Source organism: Hemitrygon akajei, chromosome 27 (genome assembly GCF_048418815.1).
Source record: "Hemitrygon akajei chromosome 27, sHemAka1.3, whole genome shotgun sequence".
NCBI classification, from domain to species: domain Eukaryota; kingdom Metazoa; phylum Chordata; class Chondrichthyes; order Myliobatiformes; family Dasyatidae; genus Hemitrygon; species Hemitrygon akajei.
Genome location: NC_133150.1, coordinates 37,353,871 through 37,379,383, shown reverse-complemented (window position 1 = coordinate 37,379,383; position 25,513 = coordinate 37,353,871). Strand labels below are relative to the sequence as shown.

General features: G+C 44.3%; 1 protein-coding gene across 4 annotated transcripts in view; it reads left to right on the top strand.

Moving 5' to 3' along the window:
- The window catches only part of eps8l3b (EPS8 signaling adaptor L3b), a 100,974-nt gene continuing 75,461 nt past the window's right edge, over positions 1-25,513 (top strand). For 2 of the 4 annotated variants that reach the window (XM_073030655.1, XM_073030651.1), the window contains exon 1: positions 20,677-20,880. The gene's annotated coding sequence lies outside the window, so the exon portion shown is untranslated. The other 2 variants (XM_073030654.1, XM_073030653.1) reach the window with 2 other exon arrangements.

Genomic DNA, 25,513 nt, shown 5'->3' with positions numbered 1-25,513 from the left:
ATTGTGCAAGCGGCAAAATGTGAGTGGACAACACAGAATATCAAATCAGGAGTCTAGTGGTATTCAGTTTTGTTCAGCTTAGCGCCGCGCTGCTAGCCCACTGCAGACCACAGGGCCATTCTTCGCCTAAATGCCCCAGTCCACATCGATCGCCCCGATTAAACGGCAAAAAGGAGTAGCCAGAATGTAGAAACACGTGCAACATGAACCTCGGAGTCCCCGAAAATGAGTCCACAGCCTCATCGATCAATCATTGTAACGTGGACCCTGAGACGCCCGCACTTTCCTCCACAGCATCTAGCGAGAGGGGAGAGGAAGACCCGTCCAATTTCATCCTTGCTCAGTTCCTCAAATGCAGAGAAGCCATGGGAGTCTCCAGGCTTCTGGTGTCTCAGAAGCACCCAGGGCACAGACTCCGCTCCAAACCTCATCGAATTCTCTCGGGGACAGCAAACCGCCAGATTACTCAATCGGCTCCAAAACGCACCACCCAGATGTAAAGCACAGGTTTCAATCGCAGGCAGTTTAGCAGTAGAATCATATTTGAATAAAGAAGCAAAATTAGTAGTTTTGTGAACTGTCAGCAGGACATCGCCTCTGGTTGTGTTGTTCGCTCCTGCCATCTTGTAAGTAAAAAAAAAATCACAAAATAAATACATTGTGCAAAAAAGAAAAAGGAATAATGGAAAAAGGTTCATGGATTGTTCAGAAATATGATGGCAAAGTGGAAGGAACCGTTTGTTCCTGAATCATTGTGGATGGGTTTTCAGGTTCCTAAACCCCCTCCTTGATGGATCCAGGTGTAGAGAGTGTTATACTGGCCCAGATTTTGAAGCTTGATCATTAATATTGTGGGGATGATGGTGTTGAACAGTGCTCTGTAATTGATAAAAAGCAGCTTGAAGTATGTCTTGTGGCTGTCTAGGTACCGTAAGGCAGAATGGAGAACCAGCGAGATTGTGGTCCACTGTGGACCTATTGTGGTGGTAGATGAATTGCTGCAGATCAGGCAGGCGTTCATCTAGCCAAAGTTAACCTCTTAAAGCAGTTCATTGCAGTAGATATGAGTACTGCATGGTGATAGTCATTGAGGCAGCTCACCTTGCTCTTCTTGGGCACTGGCGTGATTGGACCTCTTTTGAAGCAGGTGGGAACTTTAGGGTGCAGCAGTGAGAGGTTGAAAATGTCCTTGGACACTCCAGCTAATTGTGCCCAGGCAAGTATGCCATCTATGCCTGGTGCTTTGCGAGGGTTCACCCTCTCTATAGGTGTTGTGACATTGGCTTCCGAGACAGAGATCACAGGGTTGCCAGATGCTGTGGGAGTTCACACAGGTGTAGTGTTATCCTCCCTTTCAAAGCATGCATAAAAGATATTGGGCTTATCAGGGAGTGAAGCATCACCACCATTTATGTCTGTCTGAGAGCCCTTGATGCTTTTCTTTAACAGTTCATCTGAAAAAAAATTACCTCGCATTGTTCAGAGCTCCCCCAGTACTACACTAGACTGTTGGTCTACATAAGGTGCTTAGCATTCATTTACAGACCTCAGCCTTCTGACTTTGAACTCTAGATGGATATTCACTGAACAAAGGCTGAACGTTGGTCTTCCAAAGAAACTGACATCTCCTCCTGTAAATAATTGCTAAAAGAAATATGTTGTTTACACTGGAACAATAATCTTGGTGAAATGTCTAGTAAGATTCCACACTTTCTTTTAAAGTGGTTAGCATAAAACTTTACAGCACCAGCTAAAAGTTCGGGGTTCAATTCCTGCCACTGCCTGTAAGGAGCTTGTATGTTCTTCCCATGACCATCTGGGTTTCCTCCCACGTTCCAAAGGTGTCGGGGTTAGGGTTAGTAAATTGTAGGTTGTAGCGATGTACTACATACAGAGCTAGAAACAATGACACACAGTCGGTAAGTCGTTTCGAGACTAGTTTATTCAAACTTCGCTGCACTGGCTTTTAATCCCTAGCTCCCGCCCTCTCCAGGCGGAAATGACGCCAGAGGTGCATTACCAAAGTCTCTCCCTGCGCGTGGGCTATTTGTGAGCCGGTTCGCCTGTGCAGAAAGTGGGTCGCCACGTAACACCCCCCCCCCCCCCCCCAGAACCGGTGATACACCCCCCAATGTCCACAGTCTGGATCAGCCTCTGTTTGGGAGGTCTGCCTCTGCGCCGTGGTGCCTGAACCTCGACCGGCTGCACCAATTCCACATGGGCTGGTTTGAGTCGGTCCACCGTGAAAACCTCCTCTTTCCCCCCAATATCCAGAATGTACGTGGACCCGTTGTTGTTGATCACCTTGAACAGCCCCTCGTATGGCCGCTGTAGCGGTGCCCGGTGTGCGCCCCTTCGTACAAACACAAACTTACAGTTCTGCAGGTCTTTGGGTACGTAGCTCGGGGTCTGTCTGTGCTGTGAAGTCGGTACGGGGGCCAGGTTGCCGAGCCTTTCGCGTAGTCTGTCCAGGACTGCTGTGGGTTCTTCCTCTTGCCCCCTTGGGGCTGGTATGAACTCTCCAAGGACGACCAGGGGTGCGTTGTACACCAACTCAGCTGATGAGGCGTGCAGATCCTCTTTGGGCACTGTGCGAATTCCACGCAGGACCCAGGGAAGCTCGTCCACCCAGTTAGGTCCTCTCAGGCGGGCCATGAGAGCCGACTTCAAGTGACGGTGGAAGTGTTCCACTAGTCCGTTCGACTGTGAGTGGTAGGCATTTGTGTGGTGTAGCTGCGTTCCCAACAGGCTGGCCACAGCCGACCACAGGCTGGAGGTGAACTGGGTGCCTCTGTCGGAGGTCATGTGGGCTGGTGCCCCGAAGCGTGCTACCCAGGTTGCAATCAGTGCTCGGGCGCAGGAATCGGCAGATATGTCAGTGAGCGGGACCGCCTCTAGTCATCTTGTGAACTGGTCTACCATAGTTAGGAGGTACCGCACTGCTCGTGACACTGGTAGGGGCCCCACGATATCCACATGAATGTGGTGGAACCTCCGGTGGGTGGGTTCAAACTGCTGCGGTGGGGCTTTAGTGTGCCGCTGCACCTTGGCTGTTTGGCACTACGTGCACGTTCTGGCCCATTCACTGACCTGTTTGCGAAGTCCGTGCCATGCGAACTTGCTGGACACCAGCCGGACGGTTGTCCTGATAGATAGGTGCGCCAAACTGTGTATGAAGTTAAGAATTCGCTGCCGCCAGGCTGCTGGGACGATGGGGCGAGGTTGGCCGGTAGCCATGTAACACAGGAGGGTCCTCTCACCTGGGCCTACAAGGAAGTCTTGCAGCTGCAAACCCGAGACTGCGGTCCTGTAGCTGGGCATCTCGTCATCTGCCTGCTGCGCCTCCGCCAGTGCTGCACAGTCCACTCACAGGGACAGGGCCTGGACAGCTGGTCTGGAGAGTGCGTCCGCCACGACGTTGTCCTTCCCCGAGACATGCTGGATGTCCGTCGTGTACTCGGAGATGTAGGACAGATGTCACTGCTGGCGAGCCGACCAGGGATCGGACACCTTCATGAACGCGAAGGTCAACAGTTTGTGGTCAGTGAACGCCTGCCTTCTAAGAAGTACCTGAAATGCCGGATTGCCAACAGCTCCCGGTCGAAGGCACTGTACTTGAGTTCGGGTGATCGTAGGTGCTTGCTGAAGAATGCCAGGGGTTGCCAGTGCCCCTCGATGAGTTGCTCCAGCACCCCACCGACTGCTGTGTCGGATGCGTCCACTGTGAGGGTGGTTGGAACGTCCGTTCTGGGGTGCACCAGCATTGTGGCATCTGCCAAGGCTTCCTTGGCTTTAACGAAAGTGGCCGCGGCCTCCTCGTCCCAAGTAATGTCCTTGCCTTTACCCGACATCAGGGTGTACAAAGGGTGCATGATACGGGCTGCTGAGGGGAGGAAACGGTGGTAGAAGTTCATCATACCAACGAACTCCTGCAGGCCTTTGACCATGTTGGGCCAGGCAAAGTGACGGATCATGTCTACCTTGGCGGGCAGAGGTGTTGCCCCATCTTTGGTAAACCTGTGGCCCAGGAAGTCGATGGAGTCGAGATCGAACTGGCATTTGACTGGGATGATTGTGAGGCTGAAATCACTCAAGCGGGAGTAGAGCTGGCGGAGGTGGGACAGATGCTTCTGACGACTACTGCTGGCTATAAGGATGTCGTCCAAATAGATGAATGCAAAGTCCAGGTTGCGTCCCACCGCATCCATTAGCTGCTGAAATGTCTCTGCGGCATTATTCAGGCTGAATGGCATTCGGAGGAATTCAAACTGGCCGAATGGGGTGATGAGCACTGTTTTGGGGATGTCTCCAGGGTGTACCGAGATTTGATGGTATCCCCGGACGAGGTCTATGGAAAAGATTCTTGCACTGTGCAAGTTTGCTGCAAAGTCCTGTATGTGCGGCACGGGGTAGCGGTCTGGAGTGGTAGCCTCGTTCAGTCTGCAGTAGTCGCCGCATGGTCTCCAACCCCCGGCTGCTTTGGGCACCATGTGCAGGGGGGAGGCCCATGGGCTGTCGGACCCCTGTACGATCCCCAATTCCTCCATCCTCTTGAACTCCTCCTTCGCCACGCGGAGCTTTTCCGGGGGGAGCCTTTGTGCGCGGGCGTGGAGGGGTGGTCCCTGGGTCGGGATGTGGTGCTGAACCCCGTGTCTGGGCATGGCTGCCATGAACTGCGGTGCCAGAATCAATGGAAAGTCCGCCAGGATTCTGGTGAATTCGTTGTCCAACAGCGTGATGGAGTCCAGGTGTGGGGCCGGCAACTTGGCTTCACCCAGGGAGAACGTCTGGAAAGTCTTGGCATGTACCAGTCTTTTCCCTTGCAAGTCAACCAGCAGGCTGTGAGCTCGCAAGAAGTCCACCCCCAGGAGTGGTTGGGCCACCGCGGCCAGTGTGAAGTCCCACGTGAACCGGCTGGCGCCGAACTGCAGCTGCACTGTGCGGGTGCCGTAGGTCCGTATCGTGCTGCCATTTGCGGCCCTCAGGGTGGGTCCTGGCTTCCTGTTGCGGGTGTCGTACTCCGTCGGGGGTAAGACGCTGATTTCCACTCCGGTGTCAACCAAGAAGCGGCGTCCCGACTGTTTGTCCCAGATGTACAGGAGGCTGTCCTGGTGGCCAGCCGCCATAGCCATTAGCAGCAGCTGGCCCTGGCCCTGGCCCTTGCAGGGCAGGTGACAACGGCGGGCTGTTGTGCTCCACCGCTGGTGGTAGAAACACCACTGTGCACTGTCCTCCTCACTCCTGCCTCTGTGTTGTGTGCGCCCCCCTGCTGGGCCTGGTCTGGTCTGCCGTGGGGCGCGTAGCTTGGTAATCTGACCGACGGACGCCGCACTCTCCCTCCTGGCTTTCCACAGCACGTCTGCCCGGGACACCACCTTCCGGGGGTCACTGAAATCTGCGTCGGCCAGCAGCAGATGTATGTCCTCGGGCAGTTGCTCTAGGAACACTTGCTCAAACATGAGGCAGGGCTTGTGTCCGTCAGCCAGGGCCTGCATCTCGTTCATTAATGCTGACGGCGGCCTGTCTCCCAAACCGTCCAGGTGCAGCAGGTGGGCACCTCGCTCATGCCGTGAGAGGCCAAAGGTCCCAATGAGCAGCACTTTGAATGCTACATATTTGCCTTCTTCCAGGGGTGACTGTATGAAATCCGCAACCTGGGCGGCTGTCTCCTGGTCAAGGGCGCTCACCACGTAATAGTAACGCATGAAATCAGAAGAGATCCGCTGAATCTGGAACTGGGCTTCTGCTTGGCTAAACCACACGCGTGGTCGCAGCGTCCAGAAAGTCGGGAGTTTTAGCGAAACTGTGTGAACAGATGAGTCGGTCATCTTTGGTCCAAATTCCATTTGGGATGTAGCGATGTACTACATACAGAGCTAGAAACAACAACACACAGTCGGTAAGTCGTTTCGAGACTAGTTTATTCAAACTTCGCGGCGCTGGCATTTAATCCCTAGCTCCCGCCCTCTCCGGGCGGAAGTGACATCAGAGGTGCATTACCAAAGTCTCTACCCACGCGCAGGCTATTTGTGAACCGGTTCGCCTGTGCAGAAAGTGGGTCACCACAGGTTATTGAATTTTGGTGGCAGAAACATGCAACACTTGTGAGCTGCCCAGCACAATTTCACTGATTTGATTTGACACAAGATACATTGCACTATTTCAATGTAAGTGTGTCAATTAAAGCTAATCTTAATTTTTAATTCTTTGTTGGATATGGGTGTAAGCATAAAGATCAGAATGTATTCTTCATTCCTAATGAACTTCACAAGGTGTTGATTAGCTGTTAATTGGAACCATTCCTTGTGAAGGCGCTTCCTCAGTACTACTGACCAATGTGTAACAGGATTTGGACACTGCATCGAGAAAGGAAATATGTTTTAATTTTATATTTCCATTTTGTTAAATATGAAAACAAATAAGTTCTGTCTCTTACCTTTTGTGAGTAGAAATGGAGAAAAATAAGAGTCGAGAATGGTAAATTTTGCCATGACCAGTTAAAGCACCTGAACAAACAATTCTGACAATCAGGAATTCGCTGCCAAGGGGGGTTGTCAAAATTAAAAACATCAATCATCCACAACAATATCAGAGAGTATAGAGGCACAGATTTTATAGAAAAATGTTTTGAGATCTTTAACTCTTAGGATTGAAATACCAGCAAAACAAATCTGCTTCAGAGTAACACATGCAAACTGCTGGAGAAACTCAGCAGGTCAGGCAGTATCTGTGAAGGGGAATGAAGAGTTGACATTTCGAGCCAAGAAGCTAATCCTTTCCATAGATGCTGCCTGGCCTGCGGAGTTCCTCCAGCACTTTGTATGTGTTACTCTGGATTTCCAGCATCTACAGAATCTCTTGTGGTTAAAATCTGTTTCAGTGTATTAATCCAAAAGGAAATACATTAGCATGCATCCTGAGATTGAAGCAATTTACATCATAATCCTTCAGCAAGACTTTGCTCCTCTGAAAGGTTTTGCAAAACCCTCTAGTGAACGAGAGCTGGATGGAAATCATAGATACCAATGACGCAATTCTTTACAGCTACACCAACGTAGTTTGTGATCCACGGAGTATAATTATCTCACCTTTGCTCACCGCCTTTATTTTATTGATATTCCTATTGGATAATGTTCCGTGCAAGCTCCATCTTTTTGAATTAAACAAACTTCAAAATTATTCAAACTTTATGAATAAATGTTAAAGTGGTCAGGGCGAGGATTGAAATCAAGTGTAGTTTTATCTCTGAAAGTATAACAGATAGAATTTTAAAAAAAAACTGCTGGACGTACTCAGGAGGTGAATACAATATTGAATTTTAATAAAGTGACTTTTAGGCACCAAAACAATTGCACTGAGACAAGAAGGGGATTGTGGAACATCTGAGCAAGAATTTGATCAAAGATGTGAGCCTTAAGGTGCTTCTGAGAGAGACAGATGTGATTTGAAGCAAAAAAATACTTTCTAAATCTATTAGGAAGATTCAAGAGATAACTTCCTATTAGAAATAATGCCACTGCTCATTTTTGGTGTACGTCAGAAGTACTTCTACCCATGAAAACATTTCTTTTGGCTTCACATTAGAAATTAAATCTTGAAAATCACTAATTTAAACTCTTTTGTCTTTGTACTCTTCCTCTCAATCTTCAATGCAGTCCTCAAATGTTTCATCATCATCTAAATTTATACTCAGTGGCTACTTTATAATGTACTGCCTGTGCCTAATAAAGTGGCCACTGAGTGTTAGAATGTGTAGACTATTTTCTGAACAGGGAACAAATTCAGAAATCTGGGGTGGAAAGGGACTTGCAAGTTCTCATGTAGGATTCACTAAAGGTTAACTTGCAGGAAGAGTCAGAGATAAGGAAGGCAAACGCAATGTTAGCCTTTATTTCGAGAGGACTAGAATATAAAAGTAAGGATGTAATCCTGAGGTTTTATAAGGCACTGTTCAGACCCCAATTAGAGTATTGTGAACAGTTTTGGGCCCCTAATATCAAAAAATATGTGCTGGCATTGGAGAAGGTCCAGAGGGGATTCACGAGAATGATCCCGGGAATGAAGAGAATGTGTGAGGAGCATTTGATGGCTCTGGAGTTTAGAAGAATAAGGAGGGATCTCATATTGAAACTTATTGAACATTGAAAGGCCTAGATAGAGTGGAGAGGATGTTTCCTGTAATGAGGCGGTCTAGGACAAGATGGCACAGCCTCAGAATACAAGGATGTCTCTTTAAACCAGAGATGAGGAGGAATTTCTTTAGCTAGAGGGCGATTAATTTGTGGAATTTGTTGGGTATATTTAAATGGGAAGTTAATAAATTCTGGACCAAAAAGAGTGTCAAAGGTTGTGGAGAATGGGTTTGAGAGGGATAATATATCAGCCATGATGGAATGGCAGAGCGGAATTGCTGGGCTGAATCCCCCAATTCTGCTCCCCGTCTTATGGAATCCTGGGAAAAATTCCTCAGCAGAGACAGGAGGGATGCAGATGCTGGGAAATGCGAGCTGCTGCAGGAACTCAGCAGGGCACACAGGATCAGTGGAGGGAAGCGTACAGTAGACATTTCAGGTTGGGATACTTCATTTGGACTGGAAGTTCCTCAGTGATGGGAATCATGCCTCGCCCAAGGAAGATGGTTGAGGTTGTGGGAGGTCCGACAAGAGTTCTTCAGGTGAATGCTCACAAGTTTGTTGCTATTCCACATGCTCAGCTGGTTAAGTGACTAAGCCTATACACAACCTGTAAACTCATGTATGGTTACACAGTTAGCTGTGGGATGGGAAGTATTCCGTGGTTTAAACTCTTCTCAGGCTTCCAGCCAGGGACAGGTATCAATTATAACCAATGTTTCGATGACAAACTCTGCCATCTTCTTCAGAGATCCTATACAGTATATATAACCCCCTTGACTGTGTAGATGCTGCCTGATTTGTTACCCTGTTACAAAAGCTAAATCATTTAATTGTATGCAATGTACTGTCTGCTATTTCGAGTTACTGATTTGTTACCCTGTTACAAATCAGTAACTCGAAATAGCAGACAGTACATTGCATACAATTAAATGATTTAGCTTTCTAATTCTTAATTTGACTACAGGGTTAGTGAAGAAAAAGCAAAAACAGAAAAGGGCCTATTTTAATGAAACAGTCTAATGTGCACAAGTTGGAGCTCATGGTTCCCCCTTTGCCGATCCCCCTTCGATTTCCACGGCCTTTACCAGATTATGGCTCCGCTCCGGGTCAAGTCCTATGATCTCCTCCCTCTGGCCTCTTCTCTCTTTATCTCCCGCCAAACAAAAGACTCAGAGCACCTTGGTGTCAAGCGCCCGGCATGAAAACACCCCCCTCACTGGATGGCTCACATTCCGAAGCACCCATTATCTCTAACCATAACCCAAACACGGCTTCTACAGAATTGAATTGAATTTACTTTATTTCTTACATCCTTCACATACGTGAGGAGTAAAAATCTTTATGTTACATCTCTATCTAAATGTGCAACGTGCAAGCATAGTAATTTGTAATCATTTATAATAAATAAAACAGTCAATACAACATAGAAATACACTCAAATCAGTGTGAGTTAATCAGTCTGATGGCCTGGTGGAAGAAGCTGTCCTGGAGCCTGTTGGTCCTGGCTTTTATGCTGCAGTACCATTTCCCAGATGGTAGCAGCTGGAATAGATTGTGGTTTGGATGACTTGGGTCCCCAATGATCCTTCAGGTCCTTTTTTCATACCATTCTTTGTAAATGTCCTGAATAGTGGGAAGTTCACAACTACAGATGCACTGGGCTGTATGCACTACTCTCTGCAGAGTCCTGTGATTAAGGGGAAGTACAGTTCCCATACAAGGCAGTGATGCAGCCAGTTAGGATGCTCTCAATCTGTAGAAGTTCTTAGGTTTTGGGGGCCCACACCAAACATCCTCAACTGTATGAGGTGAAAGAGATGCTGTTGTGCCTTTTTCACCACACAGCTAGTTTGTACAGACCTTGTGAAGTGGATGCCAAGGAACTTAAAACTGTTTACCCTCTCAGCCCCAGATCCATTGATGACAATAAGGGTGGGCCTGTTTCCATTCCTCCTGTAATCCACAACCAGCTGCTTTGTTTTTGCGCCATTGAGGGAGAGGTTGTTTTCTTGACACCATTGTGTCAGAGTGATAACTTCTTCCCTGAAGGCCACCTCGTTATTGTTTGACATTAAGTCAGTCAATATAGTTTCATCGGCAAATTTAATTAGCAGATTGGAGCTGTGGGTGGCGAGACAGTCATGGGTATACAGGGAGTAAAGGAGGGGAATTAGTACACAGCCCTGAGGGGCTCCTGTGTTGAGGGTCAGAGGGGTGGTGAGGGAGCTCACTCTTACCACCTGCCAGCGATCTGACAGGAAGTCCAGGATCCATTACATTAGCAGTGAAACCTTTCACAGGGACAGCTGGACGGATGCACACATTAATATATACCTTACTGTAATTTATATATGTTTTGCACTGTACTGCTGCTGCAAAGCAACAAATTTCACAACACACACCAGTGATATTAAACCAATTCTGATTCTGAAATATTTTGGAGCACTCATCATTTAAAAAGTAGCAAAAAGTATGAAACAATTATTTTATATATTCAAGAGACTCTAAGAGCAGATGGTCCTATTCCTTTTGCGGTACAGCCAAACCTTATATTAGAACAAGATTTTTGTGTATCGACATATTTAAGTAGGTCAGACAATTTGAAATAAAGTTAATCACAAGAATAAAAAGACTTGACTTATTCTATTTATTAGCTGCCCAGTAAAGAACTATAGTTGGACTGTGGGATAGATATTATCTTTCATTTGTATATGGAACTCTGCCAGTAAAGTGTGGCTTCCTGCCACTATCCAGCTTGACCTAGTGCTCTAATCTAATGCGTTTCCATTAACAGCATTGCAGTATTTTATGGAAAAGTTAGGTTTATTGGCATGATGGACTTCATGTCTCTCCAGTTTTACACTGTAGCTGGTTTCTAATTCAGCGGCTGACTTCGATCCAGAATTATAAATTTAAAACATTCTGTCAGGAGAACTTGGAGCAGGTTCAATGCCTTGTGCCTGCTGCCCTTGAGGTGGTTTTTGGGATTTTGCATCAAAGGAACCCTGCTGAGTTCCTGAAGTGCTCTTCTTTGTGGGTGGAAAAGAAACACGGAATTATTACAGCTCATAAGGAGACCAATCAGCCCACTGGAGCCCTGCTGGCTCTTTGCGGAGCTTTCCAATCGATCTTATTTTCCTGAGGCTTCATCACAAGCTTGCAGTTACTTTCCTATAAATGCCAATGCACTCATTTGATCTGGGGCCCTTGCTCAGAATCAGATTTATAATCATTCGTATACCAGGTGAAAATGGTTGTTTTGCAGCAGCAGTATAATAAACTTGCATCAACCATCTGAATGTGTGTAGGTCTGCATTCTAGCAAGGACATGATGGCACTGGAGAGGCTGTAAAGGAGATTCAACCAGGATGATGCCTGGGATAGAGTGTTTTACTTATGTGGAGAGACACAGTGACACAAGACAACCATGATACAGCTATCACAGACTTTATAAATACAGTTGTGGACATACCTGTCCCCACAAAACTGTTCAGAATCCTTCCCAACCAGAATCCCTAGATGAACCAAGAGATCTGCAATCTGCTGAGCACCAGACCAGAGGTCTTCAGGTCCAGCAACCAAGTAAAATACAAGAGGTCCAGATACGATCTCCAGAAAGCCATCTCACATGTGAAGTGGCGATTCCAGAGCAAACTTGAATCACAGAAGAATGTTTGACAGCTGGGGCAGGGCTTGAATGCTATCACCTTCTACAACACAAAATCAAGTGATATAGGTGAAAACAAGGTTTCATTTCCAGATAAGCTCAATGCCTTTATGCTTGATTTGACTGAGAAAACATGGAAACACCTTCACGAGCTCCCACTGCTCCCAATACCCTATGATTTCAGTCTGAGGTCAACATGAGAGGATCCTTCAGAAAGTATCTGGCTCAGATGAAGTACCTGGCTGAATATTATTCAACTTCCAGGAGATATCTTTACCCTCTTGCTTTGGCATTCTAAGGTACCCATCCATTTTAAGCAGGATTCAATTATACCGGTGCCTAAGAAGATCATGGTAACTACTTATGACTATGAGACTAATTACAGCTCCAATGCCATATCCAAGTGCACTGCCACCATTGTCATTGGCCGATTCAAAGTTTGTGACAAACCAGCATATAGGAGGGACACTGAAAATTCTGGTTGAATAGAGATGATTATTGACTACAAGAGGAGGAAATCGGAGATCCATGAGCCAGTCCTCATCAGGGGATCAGAGGTGGAAAGCGTTAGCAACTTTAAGTTCCTCGGTGTTATCTTTCAGAGGATCTGTCCTGGGCCAAGCCCACAAGTGTCATTACAAAGAAAGTACAGCTGTACCTCTACTTTCTTGGAAGTTTGTGCAGATTCGTCATGTCATCTAAAACTTTGGCAAACTTCTACAGATACACAGCGGAGAGTATACTGACTGGTTGCATCATGGCCTGGTATGGAAATACCACTACCCTTGAACAGAAAAGCCTACAGACCAGTCCATTACAGGTAAAGCCCTTCCCATCACTGTGCACATTTACAAGGAGCACTGTCACAGGAAAGCAGCATCCATCATCAAGGAATCTAACCATCCAGGCCATGTTCTGTTCTTGTGGCTGCCATCAGGAAGGAGGTACAGGAGCTTCAAGTCCCACACCATCAGGTATAGGAACATTTATAACACCTCAACTATCAAGTTCTTGAACCGGAAGGGATAATTTCACTCACCACAACACTGAACTGATTCTACAACCTATGGACTCACCTACTCAAGTTTAAAATATTTATTGCTTATTTATTATTATTATTATTGCTTTTTTTGTACTTGCACAGTTTGATGTCTTTTGCCCATTGGTTGTTTGTCCATCTCTGTCGTGTGTGGTTTTTCATTGATTCTATTGCGTTTCTTTGCACTTACTGTGAATTTCAGTGTAGTATTGGGGTGCCACGGTATCTTAGCGGTCAGCACGATGCAGTTACAGCTCAGGGCATCAGAGTTCAGTGTTCAGTTCTGGCGCTGCCTGTAAGGATTTTGTACATTCTCCTTGTGAATGTAATGGATTTCCTCTGAGTGTTTTGGTTTCCTCCCATATTCCAAAGACGTTCTGGTTAGTTGGTTAATTGGTCATTGTAAATTCCTGCGAGTAGGCTGGTGTTAAAAGGAAGGTTGCCGGGCCAGAAGGTTGCCATGCTGTATCTCTAAATAAATACATCCTTAAAATATGGTTACACATATGTACTTGGATAATAAATTTACTTCGAACTTCTGAGATTGGAAAGGCCAGTTTTGACTTCTTTGGAGGAGAGAAGGCCGAGGGCTGCAGTATGCAAGATGCTGGAGGAAGTCAGCAAGTCAATCAGCATCTATGGAGGGAAATGGATAGTCCATGGGGCTGATCTAGTTGTTCTGCCATTAACTATGGATAGGATAGAGAGTGAGAACCCTTTCTGCTTCACAGATTTATCCATGATAAGAAAGCATACTGTATGCTTACAATAACAGGCAATTGAGAGGGGACTTGAGGAAATATTTCAAGCAGAGGTTGGCTGAACTCTGGAATATCACCCGAGGGGTGCATCAATGAAGATACTCTCATTATTTAAGGATTTGGATGAGCTTTTGAAGGGGCACAGAACTGATTCTAAATGGGATTACCACAGATAGGTATTTGATGACTGGCATGGCCTTGGTGGGCTGAGGAACCCATTTCCATGCTGTTCAACTCAGTAACTCTCTAACCTTACAGGTAGTGCATTCTTGATTACAGCAGATCACTGCAATCACATCTCTCCTCCCTTTTGCCCACCACTTTAAATCTGTGTCCCCTTTGAACCTCCAGCTGATGGAAACAGCTGCTTTTCATATACTTTCCCCAAACAAGTCACAATCCTGCTCACCTTCTTCAAATCTCCTCTCTACGTTCCTCCCTCCAAACAGAATTACCTCAGTGACTTTACCTATATCACATCATTTCGAAGTTCTAACCCCACCAAGTTCAAAGTAAATTTATTATTAAAGTACTTATGTCACCACTTACAACATTAAGATTCATTTCCTTGTGGGCATACTCAATTATTCACAGTAGAATAATAACCATGATAGAATCAATGAAAGACCACACCAACTTGGGGGTTCAACCAGTGTGCAAAAGACAACAAACTGCACAAGAACATAAAAAGCAAGAAATAATAATAATAATAATAATAATAATTAAGCAATATATATTGAAAACATGAGATGAAGAGTCCTTGAAAGCGAGTCCATAGGTTTTGGGAATATTTCAATGATGATGCAAATGAAGTTATTCCCCTTGGTTCAAGAGCCTGATGGTTGGGGGGGGCGGGGTGGTAATAACTGTTCCTGAACTTGGTGGTGTGAGTCCTGGGTCTTCTGTATCTTCTTTCTCAAGGCAGCAGCAAGAAAAGAGCATGTTCTTAAGCCCTAACTCTGTGACTTATCTGAGTAAATCTTACAGCACCTCGCACCCCCAGTGCATGGATGGTGTAAATAGTGGCCCAGAAGGAGCCTCGTATGTAGTGATGTAAGCATTCAGTGACAGCCTTAATGTTTGGTGCTACACTATCCTATCCTACAGACCTATAGATTCACCTTTAGGACTCTTTACAACTCATGTTCTCAGCATTACTTTTATTTGTCCAATTGGTCTTGTTTTGCACATTGGTTGTTTGTCAGTCATTGTCTGTTTATGTGTTTTTTTGTAAAATGCTATTGTATTTTTCTTTCTCTTGTAGAAAATGAATCGCAAGGTAGTATTGGTGGCACATATGTACTTTGATAATAAAATTACTTTAAACTTCAACACAGTTCAGTTTGGTTCTCTTACAGGCAGGCCAGGAGGGGTGAGGTTCATTCCTCAGTCTGCTCCAAGCTGACCTCTCTTATCCAACGCAGCGGCACAGAAGTCTAAAATTTAGCTCATTAATAGGAGACAAAGCAAGAGGAGGACATCAGAGAGGGTTTGTGGGGGGTGGGAGTGAGGCTTGTTCTCTTCCTGATGTTTTAGAAATATAGAATCAGATTTAATAACACTGATATATGTTGTGAAGTTTGTTGTTTGATGATGCCTCTTAAAATCAAATTTAAAGTTTTAAAAAAAATCCAAGTATGTACATGTTACCATACTACCTTGAGATTATTTTCTTCTTTCAATATTTTTATTAATTTCTACATAGAAGAATAGAGTACAAAAATATATATATGATAAGTCAGAAAAAGATAAAATAATACCAAATACATTATATTTGGATCACACTTGCAATCTCATTACCCTATATTTCTGTAGATTAAATTAAATCATAATATTGAAATGTGATAATTTTATTATACAAAAAAAAGAATCTAAGCCCACTACCAAGATCAAAGCTATTTGGTAAAGAAAGAAAAAAGGAAAAAAATCCTTATCATATAGTGAAACATGTCAATAGTCAACATCTGTACTTTAACAGCAAATCAAAGGTTTTGAAAATAGTTCAAAAATAGTCCCCACAATGTTTGAAAGTCTTGACTAGATTCAGAAATTGAACAATGGCTCTTCTCTAAATTTAAGCATGACAGAACATCATGTAACCATTGAATGTGAGTAGGCTGAACGACATCCTTCCATTTAAGCAAGAGCGCCCTCCTAGCTATAAGAGAAATAAAAGCCAAAATGTGCAAATCAGATGTCTCCAAAATAATATATTTTCCTCCAGTAATACCAAATAAAGCAGTCAAAGGGTTAGGCTTAAAATTTACTTGCAGCAATTTCTAGAAAAGAAAGAAACATAATATGATTTACAAAAAACTATGCATAATTAAATAACCAATGTGCGAAAGACAAATTGTACAAATAAATTAAAACGTAATACTGAGAACATGAGTTGTATAGTCCAGTAAGGTGAATCTGTAGGTTGTGTGAAGTAATCTATGAGGATCAGAAACCTGATGGTTGTAGGGTTGAATCTGTTCATGAACCTGGTGTTGTGGGACCCGAGGCTTCTGTTCCTCCTGCCCAATGGAAGGAGAGAGCATGGGCTGGGTGGTAGGTTCTTGATGATAGATGTTGCTTTCTTGTGGCAGTGCTCCGTGCAATGTGTTAATTGGTGGGGAGGGCTTTGCCTGCAACAAGCTAGAGGCTTAACACTCTCTCGGCACAAAGTATTCTGCTTGATGGTCAGCCTGATCATCTGCAAGATGCAACATAGCAAACCTCCGAGGATTCATCACCTGCCACTCACCCTATCTAAACACATGACCTCAGTCATTAGGTCATTGGGGCAAAGGTCATAGGTTGTTGTCCTCGGGTGCAAGGAAATAGCAAACTGGGAATAACTTCACCGTAGAGGCATCATCAAACAACAAACTTCACAACATATACTGGTGATATTAAACCTGATCCTATATATAACTTCAGCAGTTGAAGGCAGTTCACCATTGCCCTTTCAACTGGGTTTGAGTAGTGATACCCATTTTTCCAGAATTGATATTAATTACTATACTGCAGAGAGTGCACTGCTTTACAACTTCCTGAGCCCGAGTATCGATCAGTGACACTGATAGTTGGGCTTGAGTCCGGTAGTGTAGCAATTAGTGTGACACTTTACAGCGCCAGTGACTCATGTTCAATTTTCACCACTGTATGTAAGGAATTTGTACGTTCTCCCCGTGACTGCGTGGGCTTCCTCTGGGTGCTCCAGTTTCCTGCCAATTCCAAAGACGTACAGGTTACTAGATTAATTGGCCACATGGGTGTAAAAGGGCAGCACATGTTCAATGGACTGAAGGGTCTGTGGCAGTGCTGAATCAATAGATAAAAAAAAGCGATGTTGCTGGATGGCCTTTGAAGTGGTTTATCTTTGTCACCTGCAGTGGGTGCTCCCGACAAATGGAGTGGAGGTTGTTAAAACCATCCCAATATCTCCTGCCAGTTACTGATTGGGCTTGGGCGAAGAATTTTGATGAGTTAGTGGGATGCTATACATTTTTAAGTCTTCAGGCAGTTGTGTGAAGTACTGGTGCAGAAGTATATGTGTATCTTCCTTCATAGACAAAGACTTGGGATCAAGAAGGACTTCCACTCCAGTTGTCTGGGCTCTGAAGAGGCTGATGAGACCAAAGCGGGACCTGTAGTCTCAGAGGGGGCAGGAGGTGCCTGATGGGGTGAATGTATGGGTAATTTGGGAACTGATGCCACCCCTTCGGTCATTTACCCTGGGTTCTCCAACCAAATGCTCTCAAAGCCATTGCATCTTAGAGTCCTAGAGCTATAGAGCACAGAAACAGGCCATTCAGAGCAACATGTCCACGCCAAGCAAGTTGAGCTACTCGAGCTACTCCTGTATGCCTGTTTTTGCGCATGAACCTTTCCTGTCCATGTAAATGTCAAAATGTCATTTTCATTTAAATTGCAGATCAACTTTATTTGTCACATGCACATTGAAACGTCAAAACATACATTGAGATGCATTGTCTTGTGTCAATGACCAACACGGTCCGAGGATGTGCTGGATTCTGACGAGTCCATGGGATGTTGTCAACAGATGAGATTCTGCAGGTGTTGACAATTCAGAGTAACACATACAAAATGTTAATGCAACTCAGCAGACCAGACAGCATCTATGGAAAAGAATAAACAGTTGAAGTTTCAGGCCGAGACCCTTCATCAGGATATTACGTGTTTTCAAAGAGCATTTGAGAACCCGTTTCAATTGTTTTCTCATATCCACTCAGTAGTCCATAGCTCAGAATGGGGTGTCTGTTTCAGGAGTCAGGTAATATGCCTGCCCATCAGAGCTGACTGACCCTCAGTGTTGGGTATGTAAGGGGCTTGTCATGTCCATTCTGGGGCAGCTCACTCACCTTCCGACCCCACCAGACACTCAGCTTTCATCTGTGTCTCCAAGTGGCTGTTTGCATATGACAGCGGTGTACCGGGCTGTGGCCGCTTCGACAAGCAGGCTAAATCAGATGAGGGTAATTGGTGGCCTCATACCTCAGTGAGGTAGGACAATACCTGTCCTAGCATGCAAATTTAGCTCTGGCAGACTGGGCAGATGAGATCTACAGTGAGATCCAAGAGCTAGGAAGATGGTACTGCAATGCTGTATGGAGAGCGAAGGGCATGACAAGGCATAGAAGACATCCAGTCATCCACTGCAACCAAGGAAAACTCCAGTTTGTGATGCTTGTTTGTACCACTGGACACAGCCTTCTGAGTTGGAGAGAGTGGAACTGTCCCAGTGGAACAGGCTTTCCACTTTAAAAACTGCCGCACAGGATTCCTGTCGTCGTTGGACACAGACAACCACCGCCACGCTGGGTATGGAATCTGAACACTGGTGTGCCAGTGGATTTGGGCCACTTTGTGAATACACTTTGCTCCACTGCTTTTGTAGACAGTGCTGTGGGTAGTTAATTCTCAGCAGCATGCGGGGGCCACTTATGGAAGATCATGAGCTATGTGGTGGTTTTGAGTTCTTGCTCTTCAAACATCTTTTTGCCTCTGATGGCCAAAGAGTATGTTAAATTAAATAAAAGTAGTGCAAAATTTTTAAAAAAGTGGCGAGGTAGTGTTCATAGGTTCAATGTCCATAATCAGAGGGGAAGAAGTTGTTCCTGAATCGCTGAGTGTGTGTACCTTCAGGCTTCTGTACCTCCTCCCCGATGGTAGCAATGGGAACAAGGTACAACTTGGGTGCTGGGGGTCCTTAAAGATAGATGTTGCCTTTTTGAGGCATCGCTTCTTGAAGATGTCTTGCGTACTATGGAGGGAAGTTTCCATGATGGTGCTATGTTTACAACTATCTGAAGTTTATTTCAGGTTGTGCAGTTGACCCCGCCCACCCCACCATATGATGATGCAGATAGTTAGAATGCTTTCCACAGTGGATCTGTAGATTCATTGTATTGTATTCATTGTGAATGCCCGCAAGAAAATTAATCTGAGGTGACGTATATGCTTTAATAACGAATTCTCTTTGAACAACCATCAGTTTCTGGAACTGACCTACACAATCTACCTCAGCAACAGAACACAACAGACCACCTCTTGCACCTTTATGGACTTGTCTCTGCTTGTGTTTGTTTTTCACTCGTACCTTGTTTTGCACAATCCTTTACTTCGTCAGCTTGTATAGTTCATGTTCTGTGTTTCGTCTGAAACTCTGTGCTTGTGATGCTGCAAGTAGGTAACAGTATTTCATGTACTTCTGGATATGAGAATAAATTCAATTTGACTTGAATTGAGGGCTAGCATGGACTCAGTGAGGCAAAAGGTTTTCTTCTGTATTAAAATAAGTTCATGCCATGCGGCATCTTCAGACCCAAGCGCAAGATCACACAGACTTGCTAGGGTTAAACGAAAATAGGAATTTTATTAACAAAACAGTTCTTGGATAACTCAGCCAGAACTACACTAGGCAAGGATCAAGATGACCGAGCAAATGAGAAGGGGCTAGCACTGTCCCTCTAAATACACTCGCGGGCATGAAAGAATCTGTGCCCAGCTGATAAAACCCGAGACTAATTACAAATTAACAAGTAACAATTCTAAGAGATGAAAGCCCACGGATACTTAATTAGGCACATGAAAAGTCTTGGAGAATTAATTGGAAGTAAACTCGAGAAGACCAAACAAAAACACAAAATACCTGAAGTGCAACAATACAGATAATTATAATAAAACACAGAATACAAAAAAAACCCTGCAAAAATCTCAGCCCTCAGAATACTCTACTGACAACTCACGGTCATCATTTAACCAAGATTAGAGAAGCATGTTATACACTGTGTAGCCACTTTATTAGTTACCTCCTGTACCTAATGAAGTGCCCACTGAGCGTATGTTAAAAGGCCTTCTGCTGTAGTAGCCCACCCACTTCAAGGTTTGACATATTGTGCACTCAAAGAAGCTCTTCTGCACACCATTGTTGTAATGCATGGTTACTTTCACCTTCCCATCAGCTTGAACCAGTCTGATCATTCTCCTCTGAACTCTCTCAATAACTAGGTGTTTTCACCCACAGACCTGACACTTACTGGATGCTTTTTGTATCTTACACCATTCTCTGTAAACTCTGGAGAATGAAAATCCCAGGAGACCAGCAATTCCTGAGATCCTCAAACCACCCCGTCAAGCACCAATAATCATTCCATGGTCAAAGTCATTTAGATCACATTTCTTACCCATTCTGATGCTTGGTCTGAACAACAAATTAATCTCTTTATCATGTCTGCACTCTTTTATGCACTGAGTTGCGGCCACACGATTGGCTAATTAGATATTCACATTTATGAGCAGGTGTACAGATGTACTTAAAATGGCACTGAGTGCATATTGTTATCTCCTTGCTGCTTGCGACAGCGGGTCCAAGTGCAAAAGGGGTGTTATGCTTTGTGCGTAACTGTAGGAGTACGTAAGGCACTATGCTAATATACCTCTCCCCTTTTATATTATATGCTACCATTGCGATTGGTGTTGGAGTACAGTGAGAGGCAGGGCCATCAGGATCTGAAAGCAACCAAGGAATGAGGGTGTGGTAACTATAAGGTGAAAACTTGGCAGAATCATTTTTTTTGTGGCAGCGCAGCATTATTGTTGAGCTTGCAAGTTAATACAGCCTCCTGGAATCACAGCAGAGAGGCTTAGATGAGCTGGACTTTGTTCTAACGTTTGTGTCGCAGTTTTTAAAAACTTACGATTCCTGCTTGCCTTGCTGATAAAACGAACCTCTGATTCTCGTCAAGAAAACAAACCAGCCTTAATCAGGTACCAAAGACTTTAAACAGCATTTAAGACTCTTTGATAGATTTTCTTGATGCCTGGAAGTTAAGGCACTATCTTGTGTAGAGTAGCAGAATTACTGATAGACTTCAGATGTGTTCTCCAGAAAGAATTGGTTTACTGGGATTCTACAAGTAGTCTTGTTATGATAGGGACCAATGAATGATTTAATTCCTGGTCATAATCTAGCAATGCTTACTGAAACACATCGCTAAGTGTATATGTGCACTTAGTGTGTGCCTGTTCTGTATGTGTGTGTGTACTGCATTTATGATTTTACACATATTGTGTGTATAATGTGTGAGTATATACATATTTGAATGTACACCCTTATGTTTCTACTTATATACAGTTGTTGTCAGTTCCACTGCAAATTATTTGTGGCATTTCCTTCGTTGTGACAGTAACTACACTTAAAATGTACTTCATTGATTGCAATATGCTTTAGACTGTCCTAGGTTCTTGAGGACACCCTGTACAAATCCAAGTTTTTCTTTCTATCATATTTGTCTTGTGCTGCTTTGGTAGCAGTCTAATAAATGAAGGGTGATGGAGGGTAAAAGGGAGGTCTTACTATAGCTGTACAAGTATTGATACACTGCCTCTGGAGCACTGTGCAACCTTCTGGTCTTTTTTTAAAGAAGGATGTACCTACTTGCACTGGGGAGGTCAGAAAAGTTCCTCCAGGTTGATTCCTGTGATGAAGGAGGAAAGGAAAGACTGACTGGGTTGGTTTTTAGTCATTAGAGTTCAGAAGAAAGAATGGAGATTGATTGAAATGTGTAAGATTCTGATAGAGCTTTTCAAGGATGGACATAGAGAAGATGCTGAGGGTGGTGGAGCTTTGGGGCTGAGAAGGAGCTGAGGCCTGGGATAGATCAACCAGAAATGTTGAATGTCAGGACAGAGATGAAAGCACAGTTGGACTACTCCTGCTCCCATTTCCTTGTGTGATTTTTTTATTTGTCCTGTTGTAAAGACTGTTGTCCATACTGTCAGGGAGCTTTTGGTGAAAGCCTGGAACATAAATCGGGTGAAATGAGAATTGCTGATGAGTTCCTAGTAATAGTAATGTACAGAATTACTACACCGCTCATTCTGTTAAACACCCTTGAAAAAAACATGTAAGGCATCACAGCCAGAGTTGGAAAGAGGAGAAACTTTCTGCAGAATGCCCCATTTCTCTTCATACTGCAAATTCACAGAACAATGTAACAAGCATTGCCTACATTGGCTTTTTGAGCAATTCAACGTGCTATTTCTCTGCCCTTTTCTCATAAGCACGTAATATTTATTTCCCTTTCCAAGTGTGTATTAAATTTCCTTTTGGAAGTCACGACTGCATCTTCTTCCACCACCTTTCAAACTGCATTCCACCTCTGCATAAAGTTTTTACACTTCATCTGACACGGTGTTTGGTGATGGCCCAAGTGCAGAGGGAGAGACACTGAAGCGGACTGGACAGTTCACAGAATTTTATTAAGAACTGCACAGAACAAAAGGAAAATGTAAATGCTTGGCCAATTATTTTACTGAAATAATACTGCTCCTTTAGAGAGTCAATCTAAATTGTAATCCTCTTTCTATGGACTAAGGTAAACAGAGAGCATTGCCATTGCTGTGCTTTGGTCAAGACTCGACAAGACTGAAACAAAAGAATGGAAGTTAAATACAACCACAAAGAAACACGAATTGGCTGGAGTATACATTCTCACGAGTGTGATTGCCGATTCCTTTCAACTGCCTGCCTGTGTGTGCACCTGCACACTGCAGCAGAGTCTGTGCTGGTGACAGGGGCCCCCCTCCCTAGTCTCAGCTCCTGAGGCACCAGAGACCTGCACCCACTAGAATTCCTGGATGAGAGACTTGGGCAGGATGTCACAAACTGGAACCCAAGAACATACGCCTCTGGGCCATACCCCTCTCAATCCACGAGGTACTGGACCCTGCCCTGCACCCTGCAAAATATCAGAAGCCACTGCAAGGGATAGAGCACAGACCCATCCACCAAGTGGGGAGGAGGGAGAGGGGACTGACTGGGAAGTGAGAGAAAGTCACTGGCTTGAGCTGGGAAACATGGACCACTGGGTGAATCTCGATTGATGATGGTAGGTGCAATCTACATGAGACCTTGTTAATAGCCTTGACCCCCCGAATGGTCCCACATGGCATGGGGCCAATTTGTGGTTCACAGCCCTTAAAGGAAGATCTCTAGACACCAACTAGACTTTTTCCCCTGGCTTGAGAGGCCTCACTTCTCAGCATAGCCAATCATCCTGCTGGGCATAATGTTTCTGAGTGCGCAGCAGAGAGGCCCTGGCCCATCTTCACACATGGTTGTAGCATTGGAGCAACTATTCAGCAGCAGGAACTCCCATGTCAATTTCTTGGTCAGGGAAGAGTGGTAACTGGGGTACCTTGTGCATTCAAATGGAGACATGCCAGTGGAGGATGACTGGAGGTTATTGTGGGCAATTTCTTCCCAAACCAGTTGGGAGCTCCAGGTCGAGGGGTTGGAAGAGACAATGCAGCGCAGGGTTGTCTCCAGTCCCTGATTCACTTTGTTGTTGTTGTTGCCTTATGGTTTGATGTTTCATAAAATACAGAACTCAGAATAGTACTACACTATAAGGGCCTTTGGGGCCCATGATGCTGTACGACCTTTTAACCTGCTCCATGATCAATTGCCCTTCCCTTCTATATAGCCCATAATCCTCCAAGTTTCTTCATCATTCAGATGAGATAAAACCATGCCCCCTATTTTGTACAAGGCAATGGCGAGGCCACAATTGGAATATAATGTTCAGTTTGGCTACCTTACTAAAAGAAAGATACTATTAAGCTGGAAAGAGTGCAGAGAAGATTTACGAGGATGTTGCCCAGTCTTGAGGGTTTGAGTTACGGAGAGAGACAAGTGGGCTAGGACTTTATTCATTGGAGCATGGAAGAATTGGTGGTGATATTGTAGAGATGTATAAAATTATTGAAGGGCATAGATGGCATGAATGTAGAGTAATTCTTTCTCCAGGATTGGGGAATCGAGAAGCAGAGGACATTGGTTTAGGGTGAGAGGGGAGACACTTAATGAGAACCGAAGGGGCAAATTTTTCATGAAGAGGATAATCCATATGGAATAAGCTACCAGAGGAAATACTATAGTCGAAGCAGGTATATTAACAACATCTAAGAGGCATTTGGACAGGAATATGGATAGGAAAGGCTTAGAAGGATATGGGTTAAACATGAGTAATTACAGAATTACCTGAATTAGAAACCTTGGTCAGCAGGGACCAGTTAGGCCAAAGAGCCTGTTTCTGTGATGTACGACTCTATGAATCTACTATTTTAATAAAAGATCACGGCATATTTCAGAGGAGAGCAGGGTGAGATCTCTCCCACATCCATTTTTTAGTCTTCAGCAAAGTAACTATACCAGGTTATTGGTTATTATTATTTGTGGGATGGACTTTCAAAGAAATGTGATTGAGATGAAGAGAAAGCAGCAAGAGTAAAAGTAATATTTCTATACATTGCTCTGACTTCCAGAAGTCAGTAGGCATATTTCTTCCCTGAATACAATCTATTGCCATTCCCGGCACACCCAGAGAGAAATTATTTATCCTCTGTTAAAGATTGATAATTTAGTCAGTGTATTGCAGAAGAGAGACAAATATAGAAAGACCCCAAGTGTCTGTATCATAGATGTGTAACAGGGAGCTGACAGTGAAATTTCTACTCATGCTGAATCAATTCCAACAGTAAAGAGACTTAAGCACATATTTTAGTTGGAACTATTGCACCACGAGGGATGAAGTGAAGATAAATTGCTTCTGGGTGTGTTTAGAGTCAGCAACTGATTGTCTCCAGGTAACAGATGGGTACAAAGGTCACCTTGGTAATAACCAGGGAGAAATGATCTGGACTTTCACACCACATGGGAAAAACCTCTCAGTGTTCTCAGTAACCCTTTGTCTGCCAACAATTACAATTATTCTGCTGTTGGATCTCAGCAGGTTGAGCATATCATCTTTGGGAGGAAAGGAATTGTTGACATTTCAGGTGAAAACTCTGCATCATATAGCCCATAACCCTCCATTTTTCTTTGTCATTCAGATGAGATAAAACCATTACCCCTGTAATGCACAAGGTGTTGGCGAGGCCACATTTGGACTATTATGTTCCATTTTGGTTACCTTGCTGTAGGAATGATGCCATTAAGCTGGAAAGAGTGCGGAAGAGACATATGGGATTTACATATATAATGATCCAAGAGTTCAATCTCCTGAACTCTCCCTCCACCCAAAATCTTTTGGAGATATACTTTGAATATAGGCGTGCTGATAAGCCTGCAGATTATGAGCTTCAAAGAAGATCAATGCACGTTGCACTCCAATTGATACCCCCCCTCCCAATTGTAGAAGGGTACACAATCAAGTTTAATGTAATTATTTCTTCCTGCGTAGATTTATTCCCCTCATCAGTCCTCAGACTCTCACTGGCCTTTAGGTTTCACAAGGGGTGAATGCTCTTCCAGTTCTCAAAATAGCAAATTTCATATACAAAGATCAACCAAGCTCCCTTGAGAACAATTTGGTATAGAAGACATTTATTGTCTTCT